We start from the raw sequence: 8170 nt of genomic DNA, 5'->3' as shown, positions 1-8170 counted from the left end.
ACGGCACGACAGCCTCGGCAGCGAGTCTGTTGGCTCCCACTATGGTCGCTAGTGTGTTCGGGTCGAAAATCATTTTCATTATTGTGGGACTCATTACAACTTTAGTCATTACAATGATTCAAAAGGAAGGACTTTTTATAAGACTCCTTACACAATGCAAATAAAAAGATTATAATTTTCTTGAGAACATATGCAAATAGATCGTTTATCGGTCTTTTGCTTGTGCGGGATCGTTGCCTGTACCGGGGTTTATTCGTGGACCACCAACTGATCAGATCCGAATAACAATTTCATTGCCTCGCAAAGGAGACAAGAAATTGAAGTGACTATCTCAACAACAATGAGATAATCACTCTTCTTGAGAATCGTAGCTAGGTACAATCTTAAGGAAAACGAATGAACGAGATGCAGATCTCTCGAACTCTTCTCCTCCTTGTGCTGAAGAACTCGCCAAGATCCCTTTCTCCTTTCTAAAATTCATGCTCCTCACTCTTCAATTTGATAGGGCTTTGCCAAGGCTCGAGAATTCTGGATCCGTGTAAATGAAGGCCCTAGGGCCATATTTACAGGCTTCGAAAGCTTTGTTTTCGGATAAGAACGATTAATTTGATCTCATTCTCAGTTGTAATCACTTAACCAAGTTACAAGATAACTTCAGATCAATTGGGGAGGCTTTGGATCAGAATATACTCAAATCTAGGTGTTAACGAGCATAATCAGTATTTTTAGGCGCGAGATAGACTTTTGTCTTGTCCTTGGCGGAGACACGAAGTGTGTCCTGGTTGCGCGCCTCGACCTATTTTTCACGTAATTCCTCGGTCCGAACTCAAAATGACACGATTCAAAGTGCGTTGGAAAGCCAGAGAGGAGATCTACAATCTCCTATGTATGAATCATGTGTGAAGTGGATGAGACATGAGTGGTTCTTCATCTTTTGTGAGTGAACTGTAACTCCTGATCGGATCGTCACTTCGTTATTTCATCGTCCCGTTGATTCGTATGCTTTGCCGACTTACTTCATGCACTCATCAACATCAAATAATACCCTTTGACTCAGATAATGATGCTCATCATCTTCTATCTCGAGCTACATGTGGGAACCTATAGGCAATTTTTGTCTTTTTGCTTGGATTTTCTTGGTTTTTGGGCTCTGTTTTGTGAACCTATAAATATCCCTTCAATCTCAACATTTTAGGGTATCTAAGAAGTGTTTAAATCAAGATTACAAGTGCTTAAAAAGGGTGTTTAAGTGTGGTTTTCAATTTTATTTATGTGAAGAGGTATTCACAAGAGGAGGAGATCATTTCTATCGTGTTTGGGCTTCAATCTCAATCTCTCTCACTCTTGATTTTCAGAGAAGTTCTGCTAAGCTCTTTTTCTAGATTCATATATATTTGTTGTTGATTATTATTTCATTAAGCTAGATTTTAAATTGAGTTTAGTTTTATCATTGCTCTTTGATCATACACACCACTTATTGAGCTTTTAGCATTTCATACATTATATAATTGGGTTATGGTGAGTGATTCATTGAGAGTGAGCGTAATTGAGTTCTCATCTTGTTAGAGAATAAAAACTTTGTATTTGTGCTTAAATTGTGAGATCACGTTGTAATTCACACAGACACTTAGAGAAGTGGTTGGTGAGAGACGGGGTTAATTCCAAGAGGATGGCGTCGGTTGTAAATCCTAGGGAGAGGTTGTAATTCCGAGCACTTGAGGAATATGACATGGGCTAGGCCAACACTTAGAGAAGTGTATTGTGTATTGACTATTGGTTGAGTTGTAAACATTTATCGGTGAGCGTTGAAAATCGATTATGTAGCTTTTTGTGTTGATAGTGGAGATTCTCCTCGAGGGTGAGGAGCGAAGACATAGGTCGGGGGTGACCGAACTCCGTGATCATTTGTTTGTGTTTGTGTTTGGCATTAGCGTACTTATTCTCTTGTATATTTTCTTATCGTCTTTGTCTCATGTTTATATCGCCCTTAGTTTAATTGTATATCCTTGCATATCTCATTTTATACCATATTGTTAGGATATATTAGTTAAAAGTTTTAATTTGGCATCAATATCGGATTAGATTAGCAATTACCCTATTCACCCCCCTAGGGCAATTTCAAATCTGAAGATAATGGATCTCCACACAAAATTTGTGATATTGCTCTCAGCAATTTTGGCAAATGGTTCAGCTTTGATCCATTTGGTGAAGTAATCAATGGAAACAATCAAGAATTTTTATTGCCCATAGGCTATTGGGAGAGGCTCCAACAAGTCTAATCCCCATTGAGTGAATGGAATCGGGTTCAGAAGAGGGGTGTAGGTTATTTAAAAATCACTGCAGATAGCTGATCCCCCATCAAACACCAATGATGGAAGTTATAATCTAACGACTTCCAGAAGGCTATAATTTAAAAACTTTCACGTAGATCGATAAAAGTTACAATCTGACAACCTTCGCAACAACTGATAAAATCTCTAATTAACAGCCTTCACAATCAATATCGGGAGTTACAATCTGACGACTCTCATATTTTCAAGGAGCCAAGACGAAGATTACAAGATGACGGTCTTTGTAATGCTCTAGCAAAAGAGACTACAAATTGACGGTCTCTTCAAATCAAAACAAAGGGTTCATCCCCAACGTTCAAGTCCAAACGCACGAGTCAAACCTGTGTTGCAACATCAACACGCACGGGTCAGACCTGCGTTGCAACATCCAAACACAGAGGTCCTCCATGCGTTACAACATCCAAACGCAGACTTCATTGCTGCGTTTTTAGCCCAAAACGTAGAACCCAACTCTGCGTTCTAGATCCAAACACAGAGTTCATTGCTGTGTCTCAGACTCAAAATACAAAGCGACCAGTGCGTTCTCAACCATCAAATTAGGCCCAACTCTGCGTTTCAAGTCTAAAATGTAGAGTTGGGGCCCAGAACGCTATTCTCTATGTTTAACTCATTCAAACGGTTCCAAAAACCATTTCCCACGATCTGAGGGGATCACAATTCCACCTAGGAGAGATTTTAGGAGGCGGTTACACCCCTTAAACCCTTGAACGGTTTCAAAACCATTTTCCACAAAATGGGGTCGGTTACACACTATTAAGAAGAGATTTTAGGGGGCGGTTACACCCCTAAAACCTCTATAAATATGGGTAAACTCAACTTTGTTCGGGATCGCTGGCGTTTTTGGGGGAATTGCGGGAATTTCTAGGCAGTTCGAGGAGGATTTTTTGGATCAGATCATCCAAGAGATCTTGAGGCAGCGATCTTTAGCAACAGAAGATTTTTAGAGATTTAACACTTGGCTTATCAACCGAATTTTCAGTTAAAACAACTCTTTTCACAAGAGTTTAAACTCATTCCGAGTTATATAAAACTCATCAAGAGTTCCTTTTCAAACTGGCCACGCAAGTTAGTTATTCCAGTGAGTTGAGACGTGCGGATCGTCAACGGAGAGCAAACTCAACGCGAGCATTCGAGGGAGGCACTTCATCGCCACCGTGAAGAACCCATAATTAAACAAATGAGAGGATCTCCATCGATTCTCTTCTCTTTTGTAATCAGAAAATTCGAATTGTAATTAAGTTTGAGAGAGTTGTAAACATTCTTTTTCTAAGCAGTTAGAGAGAATAAAATTGAGAGAGTTGTAAACATTCTTTTTCTAAGCAGTTAGAGAGAATAAAATCAAATACGATTCTTTCATTATTTTCTTATTACAACATTCTTTTTCTAAGCAGTTAGAGAGAATAAAATCAAATACGATTCTTTCATTATTTTCTTATTACACATTTTTTAACAAACAAAAGATGGTGACTTTGCTGGGGACAAGCTTCTCTGATAACGAAGTAGTGGCTCAATCCGACATCCGTCTTGTTAGAACAACCATCAAAACTCTCGTGGTAGAGTTTGATCAAGCCAAGTTTGAGGAGGCCATCTCTTCCGGATCCCTTAGCCCCAAGGCTATGCGCAAGATCCACAAAGTCTCTAAGGAGACTAAAGCTCCAACTGTTGCTCCTATGCCGAAGGAAGCCTTCTCCTTTAGCCAAGAGTGCTCGAATAACCCCTCCTCCGAAGGAGTGTGCTCAGCTTCTGCCAAATTTGTCCACCGAGTTGAAGGTTCTGCATCCGTGCCAAAGCGAAGGGTATTGGGTCACGAAAGGCCCATTGCGACGACCAACTCCGTCAACGCTGACGACATCACTGCAAAGGCCTTAAAAGAGGCCAAGAAGAACGTCGCTCGACGAAGGAGAAGATCTTGACGAGCACAACTATGAGAAAGCCGATCTCTCAGCCAACGCAAGCTTCGTGTTTGTGTGCTAAAACGCAACTCTGAGCTTTATGTTTCTACTATGAAATTTGAGACACATGTTCATGAGCCCAAATAAGAGTTTCGCAAGAACCAAACTAAATGCAGCTCTCAAGAGTGCGTTATTCAAACAAAACACAGCTCTCAGGAGTGCGTTATTCAAGCAGAACGCAGCACTCAGGGGCACGTTATTTAGCCAAAACACAGCTCTCAGGAGTGCATTATTCAATCAAAATGCATACCTCAAGGGAACGTTACTGAGCCAAAATGTAACCCTCAAGGAAGCGTTTCCAAAACAGTACGTAACTCTTAGTCATGCATTTCAGAACCAAAACACAGACTCCAAGACCGCGTTTCATCAGCAAAACACAGATCCCAGGAGTGTGTTTCATCACAAAAATGCAGACTTTAGTCTTACGTTAATCAAGCTAAGCACGACCCTCGTATTCCTTCTTCGGAACGCGATGTGATTCGTCGTGTTCAAAAAGATCAACATGGATTTAAAATTCATGTTTGCTAATAACCAGTCTCATCCATTGACGGACAGGGGGTTCTATCTCTACCCTCATGCTCTGTGAGAGGTTCATCCCAAGTCTCTGACTTGTGGGAATTACCGTCGAGAGAAAGATTGATGCAAAGGGTCGTTCATTCATGCCAATGTAACGACTGATTTCTACAGTTCTCTCTGGATGTCAATGTTCCTCACGTGTGGCCAAAATGTTAGGGTTCGACCAATTAACGAACGTTGCTTTGTTCAATCAACGATGTTGTTCGCGCATGAAGAAGACTTCAGAGGCCGAGTATCCTGGAGTCACTATCAATGTGATCGGTAGAGAGAAGTCGTCAGTCCCTAGTTCTGATGAGTCAGAGATGGATCGTTCTCCAAGCATCAGAGAAATCGCTAACGAGTTTGAAGGAATCTACCAACGCACTTGGACACGAACATGAGCCATTCTCCCTGTCGATTATCGAAGTTTAGCCAAAGGAACCAATTCCGATGACGAACATTCAGCCATTGCAGAGTCTCAATCATCAAACTCTTTCATTGGACATAAGAGCTTCGCCCACATGGTAGAAAATTCTAAAGATCTCTCAAAGAGGGTTGCTGAGCAGGAGGCCATGCTCCGAGCATAGCAGGAAACCATCAATCAACTTCGGGATATGATGGATCAAATTATTGCAAATAGAGCCAATTTTCAGAAAGCTGAGTCACAACCTCAGTAAGAATCCTCCCGAAAAGGAGGATCGTCCATATCGAAGGTGAAACAAAAAGTGAACGAGACCTCTGATCAAGAAGCTCATCACATAGTCTCTTCATCTGAAGAAGAGAAAGAAGCCGAGAATGAGCAGGATCCTCAATCTGCCAAAATGGAAGAATTGGAAGCCCGTCTCAATGCTATTGCTAACAGAAGCGAGCTCCAAGACGAGGGAGTTGCTAGGCCCTATCCCGCTGAATGGGATGCAGCCCCTTATCCTCCAAAGTTCGAAGTCCCGATGCTACAAATTTTTGACGGCACAGGATCACCGAATCAACATATCTATCATTTCAAGTCATAGACTAGGAATGTGATATCAAACGACGTCATACTTGCTCGATTGTTCTTTGGCACCCTCAAGAGAGTTGCCTTTGAATGGTTTAGGAAACTACCTACCGGATGTATCCAAAAGTGGGCGGATCTAGAGAGACTCTTCCTGTTAAGATTCTTTGAAGATGATACAGAAGTCTCTATCCATACCCTTCTCGTCACTAAGCAGAAGAAGAGGGAGCCTGTCAAAGCCTTCGTCAAGAGGTTCCAAAACATGGCTCTGCGATGTCCGACAAGTATGACATAGTCTACTTTAGTGGAGACCTGTCGACACAACTTGCAAACCGTCCTTCTAGCACAAATGAGGGTTACAGAATGTCGTTCCTGGAGACAACTAATCTCTCAAGGTAAACAGGCTCAAAAAATTATTGCCAAAATCAGAGTCAAAGAACAAAGTAGGCAGGATCAATCTGAGCAATCGGACCAAGCCCAATCTTCTCAGCCAGAAGGGGAAGATACTACGGCCACTGAAGTCAATCCTCTTGAGTAGGATGGCGGGTCCAAAACTATCATGTTAATAGTTACCTCTGATAGTCAAACTCATTAGACAGTGGCCCACTAGGCGATGTGTCATGTCTACCCTTTTTTCCCTCTGCACTTGTTCAAGACTGGGGGTTGGTTTATTTATAGTTCATTGGATTATGAGTACTAAATTTTCTGAGTTGTCATGTTCAATATAATACCTCTGTCAACTACGGAATCCGCCAAAATAAAATCAAGTTAACAATACACCTCTGATAGTCCATTTCCCCCAAATCCCCCACCAATTCTCTTCAAGTAGGATGGCGAGTCCACCAAAACTATCATGTTAATGATCACCTTTGATAGTCTATTTTTTCAAATTCTTCCACTAATCCTATTCAGTAGAATGGTGGGTTTACCAAAACTATCACGTTAATAGTTATTTCTGATAGTCAAACTCGTCAGATAGTAGCCTACCAGGTGATGGGTCTCTATTCCGACTTGATGGATAGTGGCCCACAAGGCAATATGCTATGTCTACCCCTCTTTTTCTTCCCCTGCTAAGTCTTAATCAAGACTAGGGGTTGGTTACTTGGAATCCACTAGATTAAGAGTAACAAATCTTTCACCTCATCAGGATAATATTACACTCTAACAATCATCACCCTCACGGAGTATGAATTCAGTTTGTATCACTCTCAATTTGTCACGTTAACAATACACCTCTGATAATTAACTTATCAATCCTCTTCAATAGGATGATAGGTCCTCAAAATTTTTCAAATCGTAACTTTCCCCAGCAAGACGCTAAGTCTTCAAAATCTTATTTAAATCATAAGTACAAATTCCTGTCACGTTAACATCATACCTCTGACAAAATCCACTTATCAATCCACTTTAATAGGATGATAAGTCCTCAAAGTTGCTCCGATCGTAACAAATTCTTGTCACATTAATATCACATCTCTGACAAATCAACTTATCAATCATCTTTAATAGGATGATAAGTCCACAAAGTTACTCCGATCATAACAAATTCCTATCATGTTAACATCAAACCTCTGATAATTAACTTATCGACTCTCTTCAATAGAGCGATAGGTCCACAAACCTGTCAAGTTAACATCACACCTCTGCTTATCGACTCTCTTCAATAGAGCGATAGGTCCACAAACCTGTCAAGTTAACATCACACCTCTGACGACCAAATCAACTTATCGACTCAACCTGTCAAGTTAACATCACACCTCTGACGACCAAATCAACTTATCGACTCTCTTCAATAGAGCGATAAGTCCACAAACATGTCAACTTAACATCACACCTCCGACGACCAAATCAACTTATTGACTCTCTTCAATAGAGCGATAGGTCCACAAACCTATCAAGTTAACATCATACCTCTGATGACCAAATCAACTTATCGATTCTCTTCAATAGAGCGATAGGTCCACAAACCTGTCAAGTTAACATCATACCTCTGACGACCAAATCAACTTATCGACTATCTTCAATAGAGTGATAGGTCCATAAAATACTATTAGGTTAACATCACACCTCTAACAGTCAAACTCCCCCAATGAACTTATTAATCCTTTTTCAATAAGAATAGCAAGTTTTTATTATAAAATCCTTAGTGGATTAAAGATTTTCTAGAATTATCCTAGTGACAAAGAAGAATTTTTTTTAATTTTACTCTAAGTGAAAATTCATGCCAAGTTAATACTACACCTCTGGCACTTCTAACTTTCTTTCAGTATTTCAAGTGAAAATATAACACAGAAAGAAACAGTGACAAAGTCTACGTATTC

This window comes from Asparagus officinalis, chromosome 1, assembly GCF_001876935.1.
Source record: "Asparagus officinalis chromosome 1, Aspof.V1, whole genome shotgun sequence".
NCBI lineage: Eukaryota > Viridiplantae > Streptophyta > Magnoliopsida > Asparagales > Asparagaceae > Asparagus > Asparagus officinalis.
This window is presented reverse-complemented; position numbering follows the sequence as displayed.